The sequence below is a fragment of the Paroedura picta genome, chromosome 3 (genome assembly GCF_049243985.1).
Source record: "Paroedura picta isolate Pp20150507F chromosome 3, Ppicta_v3.0, whole genome shotgun sequence".
NCBI classification, from domain to species: Eukaryota; Metazoa; Chordata; class Lepidosauria; order Squamata; family Gekkonidae; genus Paroedura; species Paroedura picta.
The window spans coordinates 11,859,287-11,884,920 of record NC_135371.1 but is presented as its reverse complement, the minus strand read 5'-3'; the positions used below and the strand labels follow the sequence as shown (position 1 = coordinate 11,884,920).

The 25,634-nt window shown below is 47.4% G+C and overlaps 1 long non-coding RNA gene across 5 annotated transcripts; it reads right to left on the bottom strand.

The window, feature by feature from the left end:
* Nucleotides 1-4,048: 4,048 nt before the first annotated feature.
* On the bottom strand, nucleotides 4,049-25,393 carry LOC143831521 (uncharacterized). 5 transcript variants are annotated; one of them, XR_013228903.1, is made up of 8 exons: nucleotides 25,238-25,393; nucleotides 21,863-21,972; nucleotides 19,650-19,723; nucleotides 14,161-14,268; nucleotides 11,226-11,425; nucleotides 8,831-8,925; nucleotides 6,037-7,560; nucleotides 4,049-4,906 (listed from the first exon to the last, which is right to left on the bottom strand). It is a non-coding gene; the product is annotated as an uncharacterized LOC143831521 (long non-coding RNA). The 5 variants fall into 5 exon arrangements; XR_013228902.1 differs by having other exon boundaries at nucleotides 4,049-7,560; nucleotides 21,648-21,972; XR_013228901.1 differs by having other exon boundaries at nucleotides 4,049-7,560.
* Nucleotides 25,394-25,634: the final 241 nt, after the last annotated feature.

Below are 25,634 nucleotides of genomic sequence, written 5' to 3'. Positions count from 1 at the left end.
CCCCTGTGCAAGCACTGAGGGCCATTTCACACGGCTTCAAAGTAGCAGAATGGTTGCCATTTGGAAACGCTACTAATTTGCCATAACCCACGACGTCGTAGACAATCTGCAACAATCCTGAAACCAATCAGCAAAAAGCGCTTCGTTGTGGCGCTTTCAGGGGAATCCAGAAAAGTGGATTCACCCTCCGGATAGCGATACACTCCTGCAACCAATCTGCAACAGTAGCGCTAAAGACCTGTGCGTTACCATTGTTGCTGGTTCTTCAAAGTCCCTCCCCCTGGGTCTCTCCTCCAAACTTCCGGCGAAGCGATCGCCATTTTTTTTTCTCCGAGCGAGCGGGGATAAACGCACCAGCGAGCCTCTTTCTGTTTAGAGGCTTCCCTGGCTTCAGTCCTTCACCTTTAGTCACTAAGCACAAACCACTGAAAAGCCCGTTTGCTGAAATAAAGTCCCTTTATTTTTTACAAATAAATTCAGCCGAAAATCGGGCCCGTGAGAGGGGGGGGGGATTTTTTTTTTATCACTCGAGGCAGCGTGCAAACGATCATACAATCAAGCGACAGGTCACATTAAACCTTTCTTAAAGGGAAAGGGGCTGTTTGGGAGCATGCTAACGGCTGCCCATTGGCTGCTTGACGGCCAGGGGCGGGACGAGCTTGGCAATAGCGTTTCCTTTCTAGCGATTTCTGCCGAGACCGGAAGCCTGTGGGAAACGCTAAAAAACGCAACTGATTCCACTACAAAGGCAGGTATGCATAACGACGAATTCCACTATTTTAAATGGTGATTTTTCATTCCGCAAACAATTTGCAACAAAGATCCCTGTGCGAAAAGGCCCTGAGTCATGTCTGACCCTTGGGGTGACGCCTTGTAGCGTTTTCATGGCAGACTCAATATGGGGTGGTTTGCCAGTGCCTTCCCCAGTCATTTCCGTTTACCCCCCAGCAAGCTGGGTACTCATTTTACCGACCTCGGAAGGATGGAAGGCTGAGTCAACCTGGAGCCGGCTGCTGGGATTGAACTCCCAGCCTCATGGTCAGAGCTTCATACAGCTGCTTTACCACCCTGCGGCACAAGAGGCTCTATGACTAAAGAATATACAGGCATAAAAATGCAACATTACAGCTGGCTTTAAAAAGAAAGTATATATCTCTACCTAATGCATCCTCCTCCTGAAGAGCTACTAGGAGTGCGTTTTATTCTCACAACAACCTTATGAGGTAGGTGAGGCCACAGGAGAGTGACAGCAGATCATCAGGCAGCAGGTCACCTACTCTTCGAGGTATTCAGGCTGTAGGACTGCCAATGCTCAGGCAGATCCTGCCTTTTGCTTCCCGCGGCCACTTCCAGAAGGAGGAAGGAACGTTGGAGGGAAGGACAGTAGGAGGAGTCGAGTTCAGTTGAATTCTGCCCCAGGTAGAGAACCTGTTGTGGGTTTTCTGGGCTGTGTGGCTGTGATTTGGTATGCCTGTTTCAACAGAAGCAACCTATTGCTTCTGCTTCAGGAGCACTGACACAGTACTATGTATCTATGCACAAATCAGAAAGGAACTTCTGGCTATTCTTTTTGCCATTATTAAATCCCCCTAGGAGGTCTCCTGCCTGACAGGGAGGCCACAGAAATGCCCATTCTCATGCTGCTGGAGGGAAGATGCAACCAAACCATGTGCATCTCTTCTCCACCACTCTCTGAACTTTTGAGGCCTACCGTGCAAGGTAGCTGTGCAGATGAAACTGGATGCTGTTACGCAGGCTCTTTTACCTCCTGTTTCTTCTGTACAACAACCCTGTGCAGTAGGCCTCAAGTGTTTCATCTTCACAGCATCCTGCGTGGGAAGCTTTAAATGTTTCTGCTGCACAACAATGCCTTCCAGTCTTCAAAGCAACAATTTCTGCCTGGGGAACTGATCTTTATAGTATGGAAGTGAGCTGTAATTCCAGGAGCTCTCCAGGCCTCACCTGGAGGTTGGCTACCCCTGGATTGGAAATATTCCTTGAGGTTTGGAGGTGAGGCTTCAAAATAGTACAATGTTTCACCCTCCAAAGCGGCCATTTTCTGGGGAGCTGATCATTATAATCTGGAGATGAGCTGTAATTCCTGCTCTCCAGGCCCCACCTGGAGGTTGGCTACCACCTGAGTTGGAAGTATTCCTTAAGGTTTGGAGGTGGGGCCTCAAAACATTATGATGCCTCAGTGTCCACCCTCCAAAGTAGCCATTTTTGCCCGCTGAGCTGATCTTTATAGTCTAGAGAAGAGCAGCAATAGTAGAGACAATGGTAGAGACTTGCAGGCTGAGGTTGCGTTGGAGCAGTGTGGATGTGTCCAGCTAGAGTTTGTATTTTTGGGTGCAAAAAGACAGACAGACCACCAAGGGTCCTGTGAGTCTGGAAAGGGCAAGGAGTTCTAAATAAGGAATATTTAGAGCCTATAACAGTATGTAATGAACAAGTAGCTGGCTGGAGAAACATAAGAACTGAAGTGACTTTGCTCAACCCTGGCCTGGTAAATAAAAAACAGTATTTGCCATGAAGGTCCTATGAAATCAAAGGCATAAGTGGCCCAGAATTTCAAGTGGAGTTAGCTTTACAAGAAAGTGGACAGTGAGACCTTGAGGCAACTACTTGGCCTTGTGGACAACAACAAGGACTGCAGTTGCCAACAGTAGGCTTCAGGCTTCAGAAGGGCAGACATCACCAGCCAAGCAACAGACTGTGCTAGCCAAGGGGTCTCTGTGGCCATGTGCATTCCTTTTGAAGGGGCGCACATGAGGGGCTTTCTCCTCAGCCTAACTGTCTGGAGATGAGCTGGGAGATCCCCCGACAATGAGTCAAAGTGCCAGAAAATTACTCACATTTTTGTAGTATTTGGATTTTATTGATCACACCAAAGTAAAGGAGGAGGATGTGGTATATTTATTGTAAGTAAACAAATGAATCCATGCAGGCTCAATAAACTGTTTACTGAAAGAGCCTGCTAATAGGAGAGCACCAAAGTTCAACACAATTTTCAACAACACAATATTCAACAAACAGTTCCTGGCAAGTTGCCCTTGTTTTGATATACTTTGTCAGTGTATAATACAATCTGCATCAAAAAAATTTTTTTAAGATAATGAGGGTGTTTCCGCACAAGGACCAATGTTGCCAATCGGTTCCACAAAGCAGAAACGCTATTTTTAAAAGTGCAATCCCGGCGTTATGCATACCTGCCTTTGTAGTGGAATCCAGTAGCGTTTCAATCGTTTCCCACAGGTTTCCGGTCTCGCAAAAATAGCTAGAAAGGAAGCAATTTTTTCTGTGCTTTGTCCTGCCTCTGGCCGTCAATCAAACGAACAGCCAATGGCTGGTTGTTATCATGCTCTGGAAAAGCCCCTTTCCCTTTAAGCACAGTTTTTTTTAAAAAAAGAAAAACACACGTTGCAATGAATATGGCTTGATTCTTCCTAATGGAGAGACCCATCTAGCTGGCAAGTGAGCTGGCGAGTCATCGTTACCACGGTCCCCTGAGTGGAAACCCCCCCCCCGCACGGGTGCAATTTTCGGCCAAAAATAAAGGGAACTTGCAAACGGGGCTGTGTTGTGCTTGGGGACTTAGGGGAGCTTTAAAGCACTTCTGTGGAGGGACTGTAGCCAGAGAAGCCTCGCTGGGTGAATGAAGCCTCGCTGGTTCGTTGCTTTCTGCTCGCTCCGAGAAAAAAAAATGGCGATCGCTTCGCCGGAAGTTCGGAGGAGAGAGCCAGGGGGAGGGACTTTGTTGGAACCACAACAATGGGAACACACAGGTCTTTTTCGCTAGTGTTGCAGATTGTTCGCAAGAGTGTAGCACTTGAATGGCATTAAAGGGTGAGGGTGTGGGAGATTTACAATGCGATCCCAAGGGCCACTGGGGCGGAGATGGTTGGCCCCTGGTACACCTGCGGAGGTGTTAGTCCGTTCCTTATGGACAGAAGGAAACAATAGTTCCCTGTCCTTTGTGAAGTACAGATGGCACAGCGTAGCCCCTTGAGTCCCAAGGGCCAGATTCAGAGAGTGAAGCGGCAGGAAATACATTTAAATAATATTTATTTATTTGTTTGTTTGTTTGTTTATTTATTATATTTATATACTGCCCTCCCCTGAGGCTCAGGGCGGTTTACATAGAGTGTAGAACAATACAAGGAACTTAGTTTTTCCCTAACGTATAACCACAACAATAAAATCGTATGGTATCATGTTAACATTAATCACTGTAACAGAGGTAACAATAACAGTGCAAACGAGGCCAGGGGTAGAACGCATGAGTGGATTTCTGGGAGGGAGGGAGCAGGGGCCCTGTAGATGTTCCTGGTTTTGCTCGGCCTTTACCGAATGCCTGGCAGAAGAGCTCCCTTTTGCAGCCCAAGTGTAGAGGGGGGAAGAAGCAGAGCGGACCCAAGTGACTGAGTGGATCTGACGGCGGGGCAGGGCGGGGGGGGGGCGGGGGGGGGGAGAGCCGCCTCCACGGATTCCCTCACTGTTGAGGAAGTTGGCAGTCATGCATCCCCTCCTCTCGGGCTGAGCCCTGCACCAGAGCAGCCTGCCCGCGTCTCTCCTCGGCTTGTCCCCGTCCTGGGGGAAGCCACCAGCCAGGGAGCCCCCTCTGCTAGGTGCGTGCCGGAGCAGCCTGTTCATCCCCTGTCCTCTCTAAATAGCAGAGTTTGTTGAAAGCGGGGAAATCTGCTGTTCGAATGGGCTGTGCAGACCAGGGGCCTCCTCCTGGCCTGCTGTTGTTGCATCTTCCTCTGATCTTCCTGTGAGCTCCTGTTTTGTACATGCAGCAGGCTTGGTGCAGATCCAAGGTAATTTTGTGCGGCATCCTGAAGCAACGGCTTTGCCGGTATTGTCCAGATTTGCACAGTCTCCTTCTCCTCCGCTGGCTTCCATCCTACAACAAAAACAGGAGTCAAGTGAGATTCAGACACCTCCTGAGAGCAGCAGGCATATTTTAGGACACTGGGAAAGTGCAACACTTACAAATTTTCTGGAGAGGGTTCTAAATAAGCTCACAGTACTTGTCAAGATAACTAACTACTATTGGCAAAGACAAATTCATGACTTACCCATGAGTAAACATTCCCAGGACAAAGGCTTTCCTATCTGTCCTGAGTCCCAGATGGCTGGCAGGGGGATATTTTTGGGTCTCCCATTGCCCTCCCCCCATCCAGATGGCACTCAGAGGCTACATCAGGAGGCAGCTCGCACCCTCCCCCTCCCCACCTGTCCTCCAAGTTGAAAAAGGCCAGAGCAACTTTCTAGCAGCAGGGCAGCTTCTCCTCCACCCAGCAAACTTCTGACACTGGCAGGAGACTGGAGGTAGAGAGCAGACCCCTCATTAGGTTTTCCTGGTTGAGGCCCATGACTTACATTCCCTGGGTAGAACCTTTTCCTGGCTATCTGCAGAAATTTGACCTGATTGGCCCTCATTGGCAGAGTGTGATTCAAACGGACTGGCCTGCATTGGCAGAGTGCAATTTGAACTGACTGGCTTTCACTAATGACTAAACATTCCCAAGGCAGAGGCTTTTCCTGGCTGCCCTGTGTCCCAGAGGGTCAACAGGGGGCTGTTTCTGGGCCTTCCACTCCCCACCCCCTCCAGAAGGCATGCAGAGGCTGTGCCAGGAGGTGGCACACTCCCCATGTCCTCCCCATGTTCTCCGCATTACAGGGCAGAATTAACCTTCTCTAGGTTTGGGAAGAACCTTACAGATGTCCACCCCTTCCCTGGCATGGGCTGGACCAACAGAGAAAAGTGCTGCCCACACCCACACACCTCTGCAGTATATTTTGCAGGCCCTGTGAAATTGTGGGAGTTCGGGCAGGGCCCCAATCTCTTCAGGGAGCTCTTTCTACCAGTTGGGGGCCAGGACAGAGAAGGCTCTGGCCATTGTTAAGGTCCAACGTGCTTCTTTGAGGCCAGGGATCACCAGCCAGTTGGAGGTGGAGGAGTACAGGGCTCTTTTGGGGGTATAGGTAGAGAAACAGTCTCTCAGGTACACTGGCCTTGAAGGTACGTACCAAAACCTTAAGCCTAATCCAGAATTGAATTGGGAGCCCACTGAGTTGTTGGAATACTGGCCAGATGTGGGATCTCCATGGTGTCTTAGTGGGAATCCTAGCCTCAGCATTATGCACCAGTTGTAGTTTCCAGGTTAAGGATAAGGATAAGCCTCCGTAGAGCAAGTTGCAGAAGTCGCAAGTCCTAACTCACAACAAACACATTTCCTCAACCTACCTACTCTGATTCATCTATACATTAAATCCAACATATTTACATTTATAATACTGATAACAACTATCCCCCGCAGGGCTTTATGCTTAGCAGGAAAGAATCTCCTGATTGTTCCTGGCCCTAGAGAAGCGCGCCTGGCCTCAACCAGGGCCAGGGCCTTTTCGGTCCTGGCCCCTACCTGGTGGAATGAGCTCCCGGGTGAGCTGCGGGCCCTGCAGGATTTACCAGCTTTCCGCAGGGTCTGCAAGACGGAGCTCTTCCACCAGGTTTTTGGTTGAGGCCGGGGTCAGCGAATGAGTGCCAGCATCCCCCCCCCCCAGACCTAGTAAGTTAGATCTCCTCCCCACCCTCCCTGCCGCTCTGATAGCAGGGGTGGGAATAATAATAACTTCCGCCATGTTGGGATTGTTTTGAAGTCTTTTAATGGGTATTTTAATGGGGACAAGACTACTGTGAAATAAATCTAAATAATAATAATAATAATAATAATAATAATAATAATAATAATAATAATAATAATAATAATAACGACTATAGTATAATGACAACTATAGTTACTGTAGTGGTAAAATTTCAAAATGGCACACCCTCCATTTCTATCCTCCTCGGGTCCCTAGTACAGACTATGAGGCCTTCCCCTCTAGTTGGGATCCCTCATGTCAGATCACCATTGGGGGCAGTGAAAGATCGCGATGTGCCTTTCCAGGAAGGGGTTAAAAAGTTCCGTCAAGGCCAGTGATTCCTTGGTCTGATGGGAGTCCCATTCTCTGAAGTGACAGAGTGCTGTGGCACCAGATCGCCATTAGATGGAACAGTTTGTTGAAAGCGAGGAACCCTGTTGTTCTCATGGGCTGTGTAGACCAGGGGCCTCCCCATTGCCTTCTGTTGTTGCATCTTCCTCCGATCTTCCTGGGACCACTCCATCTGGATCGCTCTCTACTTGCCCCCTGGCTACCACTCAGGATCCAGGAAAAGACTAATTTTGGGAAATCAGGTGATAGCAGTTCCCTGGAAAGGCATACGGGTAGCTGTGATGTTGTCAGGAGACATGTTTCTTATGGCTTGTAGTCCATCTTTGTGCAAGTAGTCCATCTTTGTCCAAGTCACAGTAGCATTATTAACCCAGGGGGGCTGTATCTATTTTTCTTGCCCCACTCCACACATCCACCAATGTATACATGACGTCCTGTGTGGTATATGCAGCAGGCTTGGTGCAGATCCAAGGCAATTTTGTGTGGCATCCTGAAGCAATGGCTTTGCCTGTATTGTCTAGATATGCACAGTCTCCTTCTTCTCCACTGACTTCCACCCTACAACAAAAACAGGATTCAGACACCTCCTGAGAGCAACAGGCATATCTTAGGACACTGGGAAAGTGCAACACATACACATTTTCTGGAGGGGTTTCTAAATAAGCTCGCAATACTTCTCAAAAACTGGCAAAGATAAATGCATGTTAGAGGTAAAAATATACACAGGTCCATCATCAGAACGGCTATGAGCAGACCAGTGGTTCTCAACCTTCCTAATGCCATGACCCTTTAATACAGTTCCTCATGTTGTGGTGACCCCCAACCATAAAATTATGCAAGGGTTCTTTTGCAGAAATTAAACCAAAACTGACCAATGGCGTGAAGATCCCTTGTTCATGAATATAAATAGGGTTCCTCAGTTCAGTTCTGCCTCTTATCCCACCATGCCGATCTCGCTCTTTTCTGCTGCTCCAGAAAGACAAACACTCTATCTCGATCTACCCCACAAGGTTGTTCTGTGGATGGCACCCCCTCCCCGGCCAATCTGCTTGCCCTGCCGCGACCCCTGTGAAAGGGTTGTTCGACCCAAAGGGGTTCTGACCCCCAGGTTGAGAACCACTGATCTAGACGATTCTATTAGCTGGCATGTGCATAAGGTAGCCTTATATATGCATATGAAGATGAAAAATATATATACATCTATTGCATTGTCAAGCACTGTTTGGCATTCAACAAGCATAAACTTGGACATGGCTCAACCTCATATACAAGCTGGGCTTTCAGAATATTCACACAGCTGATCACTGTAGCTAGCTGTACACACAAACACAAGTTTGGGACCTGTGAGGACTTGTAATGGAGCATCTCATTTCCCCCTGCATCCCCTCCTTATGATATTTGTTTTTCCTCCTGTTGACAATCTCTGTAACTTCTCACTTTCCTTGTTTCCTTCTCTGCCTCTGCACCTATCTTTAACTGCCCACCTGGCAGCTGCTCCCCATTTTCTCTCTCTGATCTCACTAAGTAACTCTTTAGTACAGTGTTCAGGATGAGTTGCCCAAAGTCATCCAGCAAGCTTACATGGCAGGGTGGGGATGCAGATCTGGGCCTCCTAGATGCAGCAGTCTAACCATGATAGAAAACTGAGCTTTATGCTACTCAGCGTTATCATTACACTCAACCCCCAATCTGAAATTAATGTTGAGATTTTGTACAACAATGTACTGGCAAGACTGATATATATCCTAAAAACCCTGAACGGCAGAGCTGCTAAGATCAGACCCTCAAGCTTCATCACTGAACGCCAAAAGGAACCCAAATTACTCACATGGCATTTTCTCCATCTGTCCATCTCCAGTCCTTACTTAAGACTCTTTTGAGCCCAATCCAGACCTCTTGGAATTTGTGCTGAATCACAAAATCCTTTAATGGTAAAAGAGATGGATTTTAGAATGCTGGACTGTGATATTCATCACCCACCAAATGACCACAAGCTGCTGAGTCAACAAAGGTCCATGAACTCACAGGAGAAGGGAGACTTGGAGCTTGTGGCTACAAGGATGGGTAGCAGTTTTTGCGTAATTAGCTCTGCTCTGGGAGATGTTGTTGGACAGGGGTAGTCAAACTGTGGCCCTCCAGATGTCCATGGACTACCATTCCCAGGAGCCCCTGCCAGCGAATGCTGGCAGGGGCTTGTGGGAATGGTAGTCCATGGACATCTGGATGGCCGCAGTTTGACTACCCCTGTTGTTGGATCTCCCCGGGGGTACATTTGTACACAGTGCATGCAATGGATTTTGGACTGGGATCTGTTGCATCATGACTGGTCAATCCATGCTTGGTCAATGTGGGAGACATTATAAGCAAAAAAAATTATATTTAGTAGATAGATAGATTGTGTGAGAGCAGTCTGTTGTTGTTATTTGGACCTTTAGTTTTCTAGCATTCTAAGTTTGACATTTTGAATGTTGTAGATTGTTTTAATGCAGATATTTCTGGAATGCCAGCCATCATATCAACTAAACCAGCGGTCCGCAAGCTTCTGCTTGCCGCGGACCACTGCGGAGTGGTGAGCGAAGAGGGCGACCCGGGGACCCGCGCACGCATGGCAGCCCCAGTGCAAACGCGCATGCTCGGACTGCCGCGCACGCGTGTTTCGCCCGGCAGGGGCACAAACGTGTGCGCGCGGCAGTCCATGCATGCGCGTTTGCGCGGCCGCCATGCTGGCGGCCGCGGCTTCCCCTCCAGGCCCCTCCGGGCCACGAGCAAATTGGCCGCTAAAGCACCCACGGGCCGTGGCCCGGCGCCGGGCCGCGGCTCTGTCTTCCCTCCCCCCCGAAGCGAGAAGCTCGCCAGGCCGCGAGCAAATCGACCGCTAAAGCGGCCGATTAGCTCGCGACTCGGCAAGCTTCTCTTCCCTCCCCTCCCGAAGCGAGAAGCTTGCCAGGCTGCGAGCTAATTGGCCGCTTTGGCGGCCGATTTGCTCGCAGCCTGGCGAGCTTCTCGCTTCGGGGGGGGAGGGAAGACGGAGCCGCGGCCCCACGCCGAAGCCTTCGCGGCTCGGCACCGGGCCACAGCCCGCGGGTTGGGGAGCACTGAACTAAACCATAAGATTACTCTGTCTGATAGTGTACTGCTTGCTTTTAAATACGTAGAACAGCCTTTCTCAACCTTTTTGCCATTGAGAAACCCCTGAACCATTCTTCCGGCTTCGAGGAACCCAGGAAGTGATGTCAGCAGGCCACACCTTCCTGGCACTCCCCAGAAGTCACGTCACCAGAAGTGACGTCACCCAGACACTTCCACCAGATGTGATATCACCAAGCCACTCCCACAGCATTGGAAGTGATGGCACAGAAATATTTTCAGATGACTTGTGAACAGAACCTTGCCTGCACTCTACTAGATTTCTCTTCTTTACCAAAGGGAGCCTGCAGTGGGAGCCTGCAGGCCTATGCCACTCCATCACCCCACCCCCAGCCTATTATCAGAAACAGGGCCAGAGCAGGTCTATGCCACTCTGTCCCCCTCGCAATGTCAGAAATGTCCCAGTGGCCTACCTCTTTGGCCTAGGATCAGGGCTGGGGCAGGCCTATGCTGCTCCATTAACCCTCCACAGTTAAGTTAAAATGAAAGTACTTAATTATCTGGACTCCAGTTGCTACCATGTGCAATGAGCCTTGGCCACCAAGAATTTGTCTGACCTGGGCCTCTCCCCTTCTAATTTCTCTTGGCCCATCATTGGCCATTTGGCGAGGGGGGTTGACACCACTTTATATGGTCATATCACCCAATATATATTTTTTAAATTTAAAAATGTACTAAAATTATTTAACTTCCACCCAACTGACAAAACCCTCCCAGGGCCATCACAACCCCCCTGTGCAAACACTGAGTCATGTCTGACCCTTGGGGTGACGCCCTCCAGCATTTTCATGGCAGACTCAATACCAGTTGTTACCGTTTACCCCCCAGCAAGCTGGATACTCATTTTACCGACCGCGGAAGAATGGAAGGCTGAGTCATCCTTGAGCCGACTGCTGGGATCGAACTCCCAGCCTCATGGGCAGAGCTTTCAGACTGCCTTACCACTCTGCGCCACAAGAGGCTCTTATCACAACCCGTAGGGTTTCACAAAACCCTGTTTGGGAAAGCCTGATGTACAGTAAGTGATATCTTCAGAAGGACCAGTCTTGGGTAGACAGAACATTTGCACTTCTCACCATTTCTTCTTTTTCAATCCTGGCCAGAGATGCATTGTGTGAAGAGCAGTAGTGTTGGCTAGAGGTCCAATTCTGTTTTTCCTTTGAAAAATAGTAGCACTTTCCCTCATAATTAGTCCAATAGCGCGGGCATGGCGGGCCACATTGAGGTGGGGATACCAAACTACATCCTGGCTGCTCAATCTGTTCTATTGCTTTACCTGAGAAATAACAGAATCAAGCAATGCACTTTTTCTCCCATAATGAAACCCCCAAGTACAGAAGAATCTGTAGTAAATAAACTGACATCCCTCTTAGCACATTTCAGTTCCTGTGAAACAGAGAAGAAACAGAAGCCTCTATTCCTACTTATAAGTAAGAAGAAAGGGCATCTCTTGGGGCCATTCCGCACCAGGATCTATGTAGCAAATTGGTTGCGGAACGAAAAAACGCCATTTTAAATAGTGGAATTCGTCGTTATGCATACCTGCCTTTGTAGTGGAATCCAGTTGTGTTTCTATCGTTTCTCACAGGTTTCCGGTCTCTGCAAAAATTGCTAGCCAGGAAGTGATATTGCCGAGCTTTGTCCCACCCCTGGCCGTCAAGCAGCCAATGGGCGGCCATTATCATGCTCCCAAAAAGCCCCTTTCCCTTTAAGGAAGGTTTCTTTAAAAAAAAAAACACGTTGCAACGAATCTGCATTGATTCGTTGCAACGGAGAGACCCATCTAGCTAGCAGGTGGTGTTTGAGCTGCCATTTTAACGTTGCCACGCTCCCCCTGAGTGAACACCCCCCCTGCACGGGCGCGATTTTCGGCCGAAAATAGAGTGAAAAATAAATGGAAAATAAACCAGCAAACGGGGCTGTGTGTTGCTTGGTGCTTGATGACTTAAAACAGCTCTGGGGAGGGACTGCAGCCGGGGAAGTCTCGCTAGGTAAACGAAGGCTCGCCGGTGCGTTGATCTCCGCTCGCTCTGAGAAAAAAAAATGGCGATCGCTTCGCCGGAAGATCAGAGGAGATCTTCTCCAGTGGATCACCTTTTGTCAGAGCTCTCTGCTATGACCTGTCTGTCTTGGGTGGCCCTGCATGGCATAGCTCATAGCTTCACTGAGCTACGCAAGCCCCTTCGCCATGACAAGGCAGCGATCCTTGAAGGGGACCCATTGGTGGAGGAGGGAAGCAATTTCCCCCATTTAACCGCTGCCACTGCAAATTCTCACCACCCTTTTAAACTGTTAAAGAAATTGTTGCACTATGCTGAAGTTGCCATATTATCTGCCGTTTACGAAGACCCGCACCTCAGAAAATATGTCAAGCAATGGGCATTGTTCTGGAACTATATGGGGGAAAAAAACAATCCAGATTTTGCAAAGATCTGTAAAATTTAACATAGTAGCAGCAGGTTTTAAGTATAATGTTATGTCACAGATCTCAGCTATACTATTTCATTTGTTAGGGTTAGGAGAGAAGCCTTGAATATATATTTGTCTTTATTTGTGTTTGAGATTTAGATCAGCAAATTGATGTATTAGCAATGAGTATGGATATATATATTTGAATATCACAATCAAATATTTGAATTGCAAAAAACCTGTTTGTTAAGGTCTCCCAGAACTAAGGAGCAGAATTTTCATGGGGAGGGCTGCAGTGGGGGGTAGAAGCCAGTAACATCTCAGAATACCATCTTGCTGGGCTCATGGTACTGAGATACATATTCCCTCTCAGGACAATCAATACCCCTGACAGCCAAAGACAAAATGTTGAAATAATCTTGAGCTATCTCTGGAAAAGGTGGGGTATAAATCTTTTTAAGAAATAAAGATCCCCGTATGTAAAGCTTCTAAGGGCTAAACTAGCTGATCTTTTTGAAAGGTGGGATGGGATGCAGGTCCTTCAGCTTGGGCTCCACTTAGTCACAGAGCAGCTGCAGGGAATGGCTTTTAAAAAATAAAGTACAGCCCCTCTCTCTGTGATGACTGAGAATATATCCTCTGATGATCCCATGTGTCAGCTTTCTGATTCCCACAGGACAATTTTCACTTCCATGAATATCCACCTCTCTAGGTTTCTCAGGTGAATCCTGCTGACACTTCCCCATGGATACATTGATGCCCACACTGTAGTCATGCTGGGGGTTCCTACAATGGGGGTACAGTGCCCTGGTTGCTAGATAACTGCGCAGGGACCGTTTATGCACTGGAGGTTTCATGCCGGGCTGCAGGCTGGAGGTTTAGTCATGGCAGGTTGCCCCACCTCTTCCTGCACCCACACGGGGGAGCATTTGGCCTGCTGCATCTCATCCGCCCCCCAATTTGTGCTCCTGCACAAGAGCTGGAGCAGTGAAGTTCCCAGTGCGTAAACAGTCATGGTGACTCATATATGGTGAGATTTTGTGAGATGATGATGATGATGAAGAAGACCTGTTCAAAATCCTGCTTGGAATGGTTTCCAATGAAAACAATGTCGCAATATAGGAAGCAGCCATTCCAAGCAAGCCCTGGGGCACAGACAGCATAAAAATGATCCGTAAAACAGATGCAGGCCCTTTAAAAGCTGAAAAGAGAAAACCTCTAATTCTAAGCCTAATCCAAAGCATTTTTCTGGGGGCACCTTGTTTGGGGGTCTGTAACTCGGACTTCCCGAGTCCAATGTGCACATCACTTGTAGGGAGGCATCTAGGGAGGCATCCCAGCAATCTGCCAGGGGTTTGGTGGATGAAAAGATCCCTGGTGGGGTTCTTCATCTTCGTTTTTATTAGATTTTCAGATTTCCCTGCAGACCTTATTTGTACACACATCCTTATAATGTACATTTTAAATCTGTACACCCTGGGTCCTTTTTCATAATCAGCCATGTGAAAGGGAGAATATTATGGAGTACACCAGTGCAGGAAACGACAGCTATCCCCTCCAGTCTGATTCACCAAAGGTTAAGCATGGAGTTGGGAAACTCACCTGGTAACTTAACAGTCATGAAGATTAAGAAAAACACGGCCAAGAGGACACTGAAAACAGTAAAGATGACTTTCCATGAACAAGATCTGCAACAATTCTGGAAACGAACTGGAAAAAAAAACAAGACAGAAAAGCAATCCTTGAGGCTGGCAGTGATGCTCACAGGGAGGAAAGGAAAATGAGAAAGTGATGTCTTTCTGCTCTGGCCACGTGAACAAATCTTTTTGCCTAGTGATGATATTGGTTGCTGAAGCTTGTGTCTACTGTATTTAAGCAGAGAGGGTGCGTCAGCCCCCCCCCCAATTCTGCAGCCTTACATATAGTATGCAATTTTTAAAAAATATGTATGTGCCTGGCAGTTTATCTGGCAAGGAATACTCTGCCTGAGGAGACCCGGAGTATTGGTGGATTAATTGACCATGGTAACAATATCAACCCATCCCCTACTGTTTTGCCATCATCATAGTTGACCTATGGTGACGCCACAGGGTTTTCAAGGCAAGAGACATTCAGGGGTGGTTTGCCATTGCCTGCCTCTGTGGAGCAACCTGTGCTGCCCTATCTGACCACACCCATTGGCAGCTGGACAGGAGGTGCCTTGGCTGCGGAGACAAACCTTAGTCACCGCACAAAAGCAAGTGACCAGTCCGGGTTGTTACACGTGCTAAAACAAGCAGAGTCGGGGGCGAGGTGAAGAGTGGTTGAGGGATAGCTGAGGTCAGGGTCCAGATAAGCGTGTATTCGCCAAAGCCAGTCCAGTTACCGGGAGCATAGTCGAGAGCCAAGGTCAGGGAAGCCAAAAGGAAATCATGCAGGAGATTGCAGAGCAAAAGGAATCCAAACTGAATGGGAGGGTTTCCTAAAAGCAGCCCTGCTAATGAGCTGAGAGGTTCCAGCTGGACCATCAATCACTCTCCTCCAAAGCTGCATCAGCTGTGTCTGGTCTACGCTGATATCAAGCCAGCAGCCTTGTGCTCCTTCGATGTTCCATGGCTACCGCTCGTCTTCTCCGCCTCAAGCCCCCAACCAACTCCTCTGCATTGTTGTCTGATTCTGGCTGTGCTGGGGCTGAGTTTGGGCACATGACCAGCTCCTTTCTTTCACTCCCTGCTAGATCTTCAGTGTGTTTGAAGGAATCTTCAGCCGACACTGGCTGCCCAGATGATGGTTGTAGAACAGCTGGCTCTGGTTGCTGTGGCAACACCTCAGAGGGACAAGGAGGTGTCGGAGGGGGCATGACACAACCCTGGACTTGAAAGACCTGAGTCAGATTGAGGTGATGAGAGAGGAGGTTCTATGTCAGATGGACAAATGACAAATTGCCAAAATACTAGGCCGAGATGGCATACATCCAAGAATTCTGAAAGAACTCAGATGTGAATTAATGGATCTCCTGTCCAAAATGTGCAATCTGTCACTAAAATCTGCCTCCATTCCCAAGGACTGGAAAGGAACTAACATCACTCCCATCTTTAAAAAAGGTTCCAGGGGAGATCCAAAAAACTACAGGCTGGTCAGTCTAACATTGATACCAGGCAAGTTAGTGGAGTCCGTTATTAAGACAGAATTAATTAGGCACATTGATGAATAAAAGCTATTGAGGAAGAATAATTATGGATTCAGTAAGGGAAGATCTCAAGAACCTTTTAGAGTTCTTTGAGGAGGAGAACAAACATGTGGACATGGGTAACTCAGTAGATGTTGTTCACCTAGACTTCCAGAAAACTTTTGATAAAGACTCCTCAGTAGTCATGGGGTAAGAGGACAGGTCATCCTGTGAATTAAAAGCTCATGAATTAACAGGGAGCGAGTATAAAAGCACAGTTTTTACAGTGGAAGGTGGTGGGCAGTGAGATACTGCGAGGCTTAGTATAGGTCCAATGCTTTTTAACCTATCCAGTAACATGGCAAAGTTTACATATGACACTAAGTTGTTCAAGATAGTGAGAACCAGAGAGGACTATTGAGGATGGGTGAGTGGGAGTCAATGTGGCAAGTGAGGTTCCATGTGAGCAATGCACATTGGAGCCAAAAATCCTAACTATAAATATACTTTGATGGGGTCTGAATGGGTGCTAACGGACTAGGAGAGTTGTGGAAGATAATTCACTGAAGAGGTCAATGCAGTGCCCAACTGTAGTATTCCTCCTTTGGAATACTGCATCTCAAAAAAGATTGGAAAACATGCAGAAAAGAGCAACTATGATGATTAAGGGGATGGAACACCTTCCCTATGAAGAAAGGTCAAAGCGCTTAGGGCTCCTTAAATTGCAGAAACAATTACTGAAGGGTGACATGATACAAAGATTACAAAGTCATGCATGGCCTATCTGAGGGACCACTTGTATCCTTACGCTCCCTGCAGGGCTCTTCACTCTGTGGGTACCAGGTGTCTGGGTTTGACCCAGGCCAGGTTTTTTCCTGCCCTGGCCCCGACCTGGTGGAATGAGCTCCCGGAAGAGTGAAGGGCCCTGACGGAACTGACAATGTTGTTGTTGTTGTTGTTATTATTATTTAGATTTATTTCCCACCACTCCCCATAGGCTCGTGGCGGGTCACAATAGTCTTATCCCCATTAAAATACCCATTAAAAGACTTTAAAAACAATCCCAACATGGCGGAAGCTCTCATTATTCCTATCCCCTGCTATCAGAGCGGCAGGGAGGGTGGGGAGGAGATCTAACTTACTAGGTCGGGGGGGGGGGATGCTGGCACTCATGTTCTGCAGGGCCTGTAAATACAACTCTTCTGCCAGGTCTTTGGCTGAAGCTGGGTTCTTAAGATCACTTTGCCCCCCCTCCCGGCTATGTCATCAAACAAACCCCCTCTGATGGTTGACTCTCTTGATGTTTTGATTGGGGTTATTGGTTTTAGGGGAGGGGTTTTAATGGGGCATGCTTTTATGTAACTCGCCTTGAGCTTCAGAATAAGGCGGGCGATAGACTGTATTATTATCTCCGCTCGCTCCGAGAAAAAAAAAAATGGCGATCGCTTCGCTGGAAGATCAGAGGAGAGAGCCAGGGGGAGGGACTTTGCAGAAACCGCAACAATGGTAATGCACAGAATTTTCCAGCTAGTGTTGCAGATTGGTTGCAAGAGTGTAGCGCTTTCCAGACGGTGAATCCACTTTTTGGGATTTCCCTGAAAGCGCTACAACGAAGCGCTTTTTGCGGATCGGTTTCAGGAGTGTGGCAGCTTGTCAACGACGTTGTGCATAACCGCATTTTTGTAGCGATTACAATTTGCCACACTCCTGCTACAAAGAATCTGTGCGGAATGGACCTAAATGTAGACTTTGAATTTGCACCTGGCATTATACATCTCTGATATTATCCCATCACTGGTCAGGACTCCAATCGCAGCATGAGTTTTGCTTTTTTGTCCCACCTCCCATCATGCCTCGATCCTTATTTTTTGGTCAGCACATGTGCAATAATGCACTCCTGCCATAACACAAGTAAACATGTCAGCCACCGCAATTTAACACGCGGACACTTGCCGGTTCTAAGCCCCCATTGAAGTGCAAGTTTGTGTTCTGGTTGCTTTTTGTTTCCCTTCCTGCACTAGGCAAGACTTAGGGGCTTTTCGCACCGGGATCTTTGTAGCAAATTGGTTGCTGAATGAAAAATCGCCATTTAAAATAGTGGAATTCGTCGTTATGCATACCTGCCTTTGTAGTGGAATCCAGTTGCGTTTTGTAGCGTTTCCCACAGGCTTCCGGTCTCGGCAAAAATCGCTAGAAAGGAAGCGCTCTTGCCAAGCTCGTCCCGCCCCTGGCCGTCAAGCAGCCAATGGGCAGCCGTTAGCATGCTCCCAAACAGCCCCTTTCCCTTTTAGAAAGTTTAAAAAAAAAAAAACAGACCCATTGCAACGAATCTGTGTTGATTCGTTGCAACGGAGAGACCCATCCAGCTGCCTGGTGTGTTTGAGCTGTCATTTATTCGTTGCCACGCTCCCTCCGAGTGAAAAAAAAAAATCCCCCCCCCTCACGGGCCCGATTTTCGGCTGAAAATCCAATGGGCAGCCGTTAGCATGCTTCCAAACAGCCCCTTTCCCTTTAAGAAAGTTTAAAAAAAAAAAAAAACCAGACCCATTGCAACAAATCTGTGTTGATTCGTTGCAACGGAGAGACCCATCCAGCTGCCTGGTGTGTTTGAGCTGTCATTTATTCGTTGCCACGCTCCCTCCGAGTGAACCCCCCCCCTCACGGGCCCGATTTTCGGCTGAATGAATGTGTAAAAAATAAAGGGGAAATACATCAGCAAACGGGCTTCTCTTGTTTGTGCTTAGTGACTGAAGGGGAGGGACTGAAGCCAGGGAAGCCTCTAAACAGAGGCTCGCTGGTGCGTTTATCCCCGCTCGCTCGGAGAAAAAAAAATGGCGATCGCTTCGCCGGAAGATCAGAGGAGAGAACCAGGGGGAGGGACTTTGTAGAAACCGCAACAATGTTAACGCACAGGTCTTTTTCGCTAGTGTTGCAGATTGGTTGCAGGAGTGTATCGCTTTCTGGAGGGTGAATCCACTTTTGGGGATTTCCCTGAAAGCGCTACAAGGAAGCGCTTTTTGCAGATCGTTTTCAGGTGTGTGGCAGATTGTCAACGACGTTGTGCATAACGGCAAATCAGTAGCGTTTTCAATTGGCAACCATTGTGCGATTTTGAAGGCATGCGAAAAGCCCCTTAGTGCAAACCCCCCCCCTCAATCCCTCAATTCCCATGGCACTTGAATCACCCAAGTGTATGTGTGTGTGTGTGTGGGGGGGATGTCTCGTGTTGATGGGCACTCACTCACTATGCATGCATGAAGACAAAGCATGGTGGCCAGCATTACAGAACCGTTTATCAGCACAAACATCACAAAGTGTCCTGTTGTGCCTTAAATCATGAAAGGGCATGTAGATGCTGGAGGGGGAGATGGGGGAGGCAGGGGGAGGAATGTGGAGCCCTAGTCCTTGACAGCCAAACATCTCCAAACATAGGTTTCCTTTTGAAGGAACCACCTCATAATCATAGTGGAGAAAGTTCAGGCAGAAAACAATGCCAGAAAGTAGGCACTATTGTTATTGCAAATTGACATTGTAACACAATTATGTTCAAATTAAAAAAAACAAAGAACGAAGGGGTGGGGGGCAGGAAGATAGTAGGCAGAGTTGATATATATCTATGATGACATTAGTGGAGGTTGGAATGGAAGAAGAACCAGACTGAATTCCTGAGCTTCCTCATTGGATAACTGTGAATTGCCTTCCAAGGGGAAGGGGAGAAATTGTGGTTTCTGAAGATTCTCAACTGTGGGGCAAACAGGGATTACGTTCAGATCTGCTCCTGAAGAGTCAGATGTGACTTTAGGAAGGCTAGAATGGCATTTTTCTCAACTGAGGAAACAGCCTAGAACCTTGGGATGGATAGGCGGGATAGAGACATATCTTGTAAATTAGACTTATGAAACCCGGGTCTAAATCATTGTCTTGTACTGTTGTGCTTACTTACTGAGCTCTAGTTGTTGAATCAACTTCTTCCTTTTATCTATGTCCTCATGTAGACCTTCACAAGCAGGATCAGTTCTATATATAAATAAGAGCCATTTTTGATCAGTCCATAGCCCAGAATCTTATTTCTGATATAGTGAAGGGGGGTGGGTGGGAGCTATAACTAGAAGGACAGGCACAAAGGGAGCCCTCCTAGTATACACACAAGTATTTAGCATGCTGTGGACTGGTGGGAAAGCAAGCGGAGCAGGGGCTCAGGCAGCGGTGGTGACGTCCCTCGGCAAAAGACTACCCCCCTCGGGCCTCAATAAAATTGTCAAGCACTGACCGGTCCCCGGAGATAAAAAGGTTGGGGACCACTGGTTTAAACCCATTACTGCGTGTCCTCTTCTCTGCAGCCAATGGGAACAGCATCCTGCCCTCCTCCAAATGACAACCTTTCAAATACTTAAAGAGGGCTATCATGTCCCCTCTCAAGCTCCTTTTCTCCAGGCTGAACATTCCCAAGTCCCTCAACCTATCTTCATAGGGCTTGGTCCCTTGGCCCCAGATTATCCTTGTCGCTCTCCTCTGTACCCTTTCAATTTTATCTACGTCCTTCTTGAAGTGAGGCCTCCAGAACTGCATACAGTACTCCAGGTGTGGTCTGACCAGTGCCGTATACAATGGGACTATGACATCTTGTGATTTTGAAGTGATGCCCCTGTTGATACAGCCCAAAATGGCATTTGCCTTTTTTACCGCTGGATCACACTGCCTGCTCATGTTTAGTTTACAATCCACAAGTACCCCAAGGTCTCGTTCACACACAGTGTTACCTAGAAGCGTATCCCCCATCCAGTAGGCATGCTTTTCATTTTTCTGACTCAGATGCAGAACTTTACACTTATCTTTATTAAATTGCATCTTGTTCTCATTTGCCCATTTTTCCATTGTGTTCAAATCTCGTTGAACTCTGTCTCTATCTTCTGGAGTATTTGCCAGTCCTGCCAATTTGGTGTCATCTGCAAACTTGATGAGTAGTGCCTCCACCCCCTCATCTAGATCATTAATAAATATGTTAAAAAGTACCGGGCCGAGCACCGAGCCCTGAGGTACCCCGCTACTCACCTCCCTCCACTCTGATGAAACACCATTGACAACAACTCTTTGAGTGCGGTTCTCTAACCAATTCCCTATCCACCTAACTATCTGAAAATCCAGATTGCAGTCCTTCAATTTATCCATCAGAACATCATGGGGAACCTTATCAAAAGCTTTACTAAAATCCAAGTAAACGACATCAACCGGATTTCCCCGATCCAGCAAACCTGTCACTTGGTCAAAAAAGGAAACCAGGTTGGTCTGGCAGGACCTGTTGGAGACAAATCCATGCTGACTTCCCTGGATCACCAAATTGTCCTCCAGATGTTTGCAGATCGCTCCCTTTAATATCTGCTCCATTATTTTAGCAGAGGGTGGCTGATGGGGATAAAGAGAAGGGAGGGCCAAAGACGACCATGGGACACCCACTAGGAGAAACCTGTAGACACCCACAGTCATTTACCTGATAAAGTGACCTTCTGGGAGGTTCCCCAGGACCTGGCAAGACAACCACACAGGCACAGACATGAAAGGAAAGACATGGGAGATGAAGAAAAACAGTGGGTTAAAGAAACCTCGACAGAGGATAAAAAGGGCAGAGGAGTCAGGGTAGACAGGAGGCTCAAGGAGTAAGTAGGAAACGTGGTGGGGGTTAGATGAATGGTGGTGGTGAGGAGGGTGGAAGGGAACAAAAGAGAGAGCAGTGCCAAAACCTAACTAGTGGACTAAGAGCCCTTGAAAGTTGCAGAAGTGGAGGGGGAAGTTCCTAGAGACCTTCACAGGAGAAGGAAGGCTTGGATCTGTCATCTTCATCATCAACCTCTTCTGAGGGCCCTGGTGACAGCATTAAGCTCCGACCAGAGAAGGGCCGGTGAAGCTTGTTCTGTATTTCCAACTCCAGAAAGAAAGGCTGTACCTCAAAGAGGACTTCGGGAACTGATCCTGCGTCCGTCTTTACTGGTGGTTCGACAGGGCAGGACACCAGGAACAACCCTGACAGACCCTCACACTTACTGTTGTCCATGTTTGGGGGAGGTGAGATTTTACGTGGGGTCTGTTCTACCAGGTCTCCTAACTTCCCTGGCTCTCATACTCTCTTCACACAGGTGCCCATTCCTACTGGCTCCTTACTGCTGTTCAGATGCTTTGCCAGAAGAGGTCATTTCTATTCGCAGATGTGTCTCCTCACTCATTGTTGTCCAGACAAAAGCCCAAGTGTGAAGGATCCTTCTTTATGAAGCCTGCAGAGGGTAAGAGATTAATTATATCTTCAGAAAGAACTGGCCCCCCAAATATCTGCTCTTTGTACATCTTTATGGCTTTTAGACCACCCTCCCAGCAAGCTGTCTAAGGGCGATGTGCACAGATATCAAATGTACAATAATAATTATAAATATATTAATAATTGCATGAATTAAGTAATTATAAATAAATGTGCAATAAAATTAGATTTTAATAAACAATAACCACTTTAAAAAGGATAAAAACAGCAATGATTATGAATTCAAGGTGATTTAGGAATGGTGACAGTTGTTGTTAGGTGCGAAGTCGTGTCCGACCCATTGCGACCCCATGGACAATGATCCTCCAGGCCTTCCTGTCCTCTACCATTCCCCAGAGTCCCTTTAAGTTTGCACCTACTGCTTCAGTGACTCCATCCAGCCGCCTCATTCTCTGTCGTCCCCTTCTTCTTTTGCCCTCAATAGCTCCCAGCATTAGGCTCTTCTCCAGGGAGTCCTTCCTTCTCATGAGGTGGCCAAAGTATTTGAGTTTCATCTTCAGGATCTGGCCTTCTAAGGAGCAGGCAGGGCTGATCTCGTCTAAAACAGACGGGTTTGTTCGCCTTGCAGTCCAAGGGACTCGCAAGAGTCTTCTCCAGCACTAGACTTCAAAAGCCTCAATTCTTTGATGCTCAGCCTTCCTTATGGTCCAACTTTCACAGCCAGGAGCAAGTGTCTTTTAATTTCTTTGCTGAAGTCCCCATCTGCAGTGATCTTGGAACCCAGGAAAATAAAATCTGTCATTACCTCCATTTCTTCCTCATCTATTTGCCAGAAATTGAGAGGGCCGGATGCCATGATCTTCGTTTTCTTGATGTTGAGTTTCAAGCCAACTTTTGCACTCTCCTCCTTCACCTGCATCAAAAGGCTCTTTAGTTCCTCTTTGCTTTCTGCCATCTACATATCTGAGGTTGTTGATATTTCTCCCTGCAATCTTGATCCCAATTTGTGACTCATCTAACCCCACCTTTCTCATGATGTGCTCCGCATACAAGTTAAATAGGCAAGGCGACAGTATACAGCCTTGCCGAACTCCTTTCTCAATTTTGAACCAGTCAGTGATTCCATGTTCAGTTCTCGCTGTTGCTTCTTGACCTGCATATAGGTTTCTCAAGAGACAAATAAGATGCTCTGATATTCCCATCTCTTTAAGAACTTGCCACAATTTGTTGTCAAAGGCTTTAGCACAGTTAATGAAGCAGAAGTAGATGTTTTTCTGGAATCCTAGCTTTCTCCATGATCCAGTGTATGTTGGCAATTTGATCTCTGGTTCCTCTGCCTCTTCGAAATCTTGCCTGTACTTCTAGAAGTTCTCATTCCACATACTGCTGGAGCCTAGCTTTTAGGATTTTGAGCATAACTTTGCTAGCATGAGAAATGAATGCAATGGTGCGGTAGCTTGAATATTCTTTGGCATTGCCCTTCTTTGGAATTGGAATGTAAACTGACCTTTTCCAATCCTGAGTTTTCCAAATTTGCTGGCATATACAGTGTAGCACTTGTACTGCATTATCTTTTAAGATTTTGAATAGTTCAACTGGAATAATGTCACCTACACTAGCTTTATTGCTGCTCAGACTTCCTAAGGCCCATTTGACTTCACATTCCAGGATGTCTGGTTCCAGGTCAGTGACTACCCCCTCGTGGTTATCAGGGATGTTAAACTTGCTCTTGTATAGTTCTTCTGTTTAATTTTGCCACCTTTTAAAAATATCTTCTTCTGTTAGGTCCCTACCATTTTGGTCCTTTATCATACCCATCTTTAAACCGCCCATGGCGCCGCGGGCGCCACGGACTAAATAATTCGTTAAGGGGCCTTGAGGTGGGCTTTGTCCGTGATGGGGAAGGGTCCGGATTGGACCCTTCCTCACGACAGACAATCGGAGGGACCAATAGGCAGGCGCAAAGCGCCTGCCGATTGGTCCCTCCAACTCCCAGCCCCAGCAACTCTCGCCGCGTCAGGCCGGGAGCAACTGTGAGCCGCGCTGCGCACGGCTCGCAGTTGCTGGGGCTGGGAATAATAATAAATTATTATTGGATGATTCCCTCCCTCCTTCCCCTTGCTTGTAATGTTCCCGCTTAATTTTTTGCCGTTAAGAGTTTTTCCGCTTAATTTTTTGACGTTTCCTTCCCCCCAATACGTTGGTTTTAGTTGATTAGTTCCCCCCTGCCCCCACCACACATTGTTGATTAGTCCTCCCCTTCCCCCCCCCCTCTAATTTTCGTTGATTAGTACTTCCCTGTCCCCACAATATGTTGATTAATGTTCCTGACAGATCTGCTCTCCCCTCCTATGTATCTTATAAGTCCTAGTTCCTTATTCAGAAATCCAATCACAAATATTGAGGGTAACTCAAAAGATCCGTACCCCCAAATAAGGTTTGGACCGCCACATATCACACATTCCCACATTAAGGGGATTCTGCCCTCCAAGTGGATCTGTACTATTTCCTGCTCCAAAGTCCAGTTCTTATGCTAACCGGTGCCTGGCCTCAACGCTGCTTCTACATAGGTTGCCTCTGAGAAGTTTGTATTGCAAAGGAGTTTTGAACAAGGGACTAGAATGGCTGCATGCCCTCTGCACCCAAAATAAAGTCTGGACCACCACATATCATACACCCCCACATTCAATGGACTCTGTTTTCCTACTGGCCCTATACTGTTTTGTGGTCCAAAGCTCAGTTCCAGTGTTAACTGCTTCAAAGTGGGGTGCCCCCCAAGACAAATACACATTCAGGAGCTGGGGTGAAGCTGCACCCCCAAACCATCTTTGAACCGCTATAAATGACACACCCTCAGACTCTGGAGTCTGTCCCTTACGAGAAAACGTGCATTGGCACCCAGTACAAGCACTGGTTCTGGCACCAAGAGATGAATGGTTGTATGATGTGAGGTGGTCCAAACCTTATGTTTGGGTGCAGACTTTTGTCTGCAACATTTGTGATCAGGCTTGCAAATAAAGAATTAGGAAAACTGAATAGGGACCTGACCTCAACCTCACTTATGTCTCAGTTCTCTACTCTGCCTTCCCAACCAGCTCTAGCCTGTTTGCTCTCTTGCTGGCCTCTCAGCAATGGAGCTTTTCCATTCATGTCTATTTTTCTTTACCCACCACTCCCTCAGCCCCTGCCCAAGTATACTCTGAACTGTGAGACTGGCAAAATGTTCTAAACAGGTCCTGCTTCCCTTCCATCCCCAGTAAGCAAATACTCAGATGATTCTTTACCTGCTAAAGTATGCCTTGAAGACAGCTGGCAGCTTCTCAGTCCTCAGTAAATCCTTCTGACAAGTATCCAAAGGGGGGGCTTTGACTCTCAAAAGCTCATGCCCCAAATCTTGTTCTCTCTTAAGGAGCTACTGGGCTGGAATCTAGCTGCTCTACTGGAGACTAGCACACGTGCCCTCTATAAAATATCACCAGACTTTAGTTGGAAGCTGAAAGTGAAAGGAGAAAGTCCAGTATGAACAAACAACCCATTATGGCACCTTGAGATATCTTGGTGACCCTTTCCCGGTCACAGGTAAAGATTTTTCTTGGGGAAGGTGGAGTTACATAGCAGAGAGTTAACTGGACAGAGTTTGTCCAGTTTGTATTTCTGGAGAGCTCAGTAAACATTTCTGGC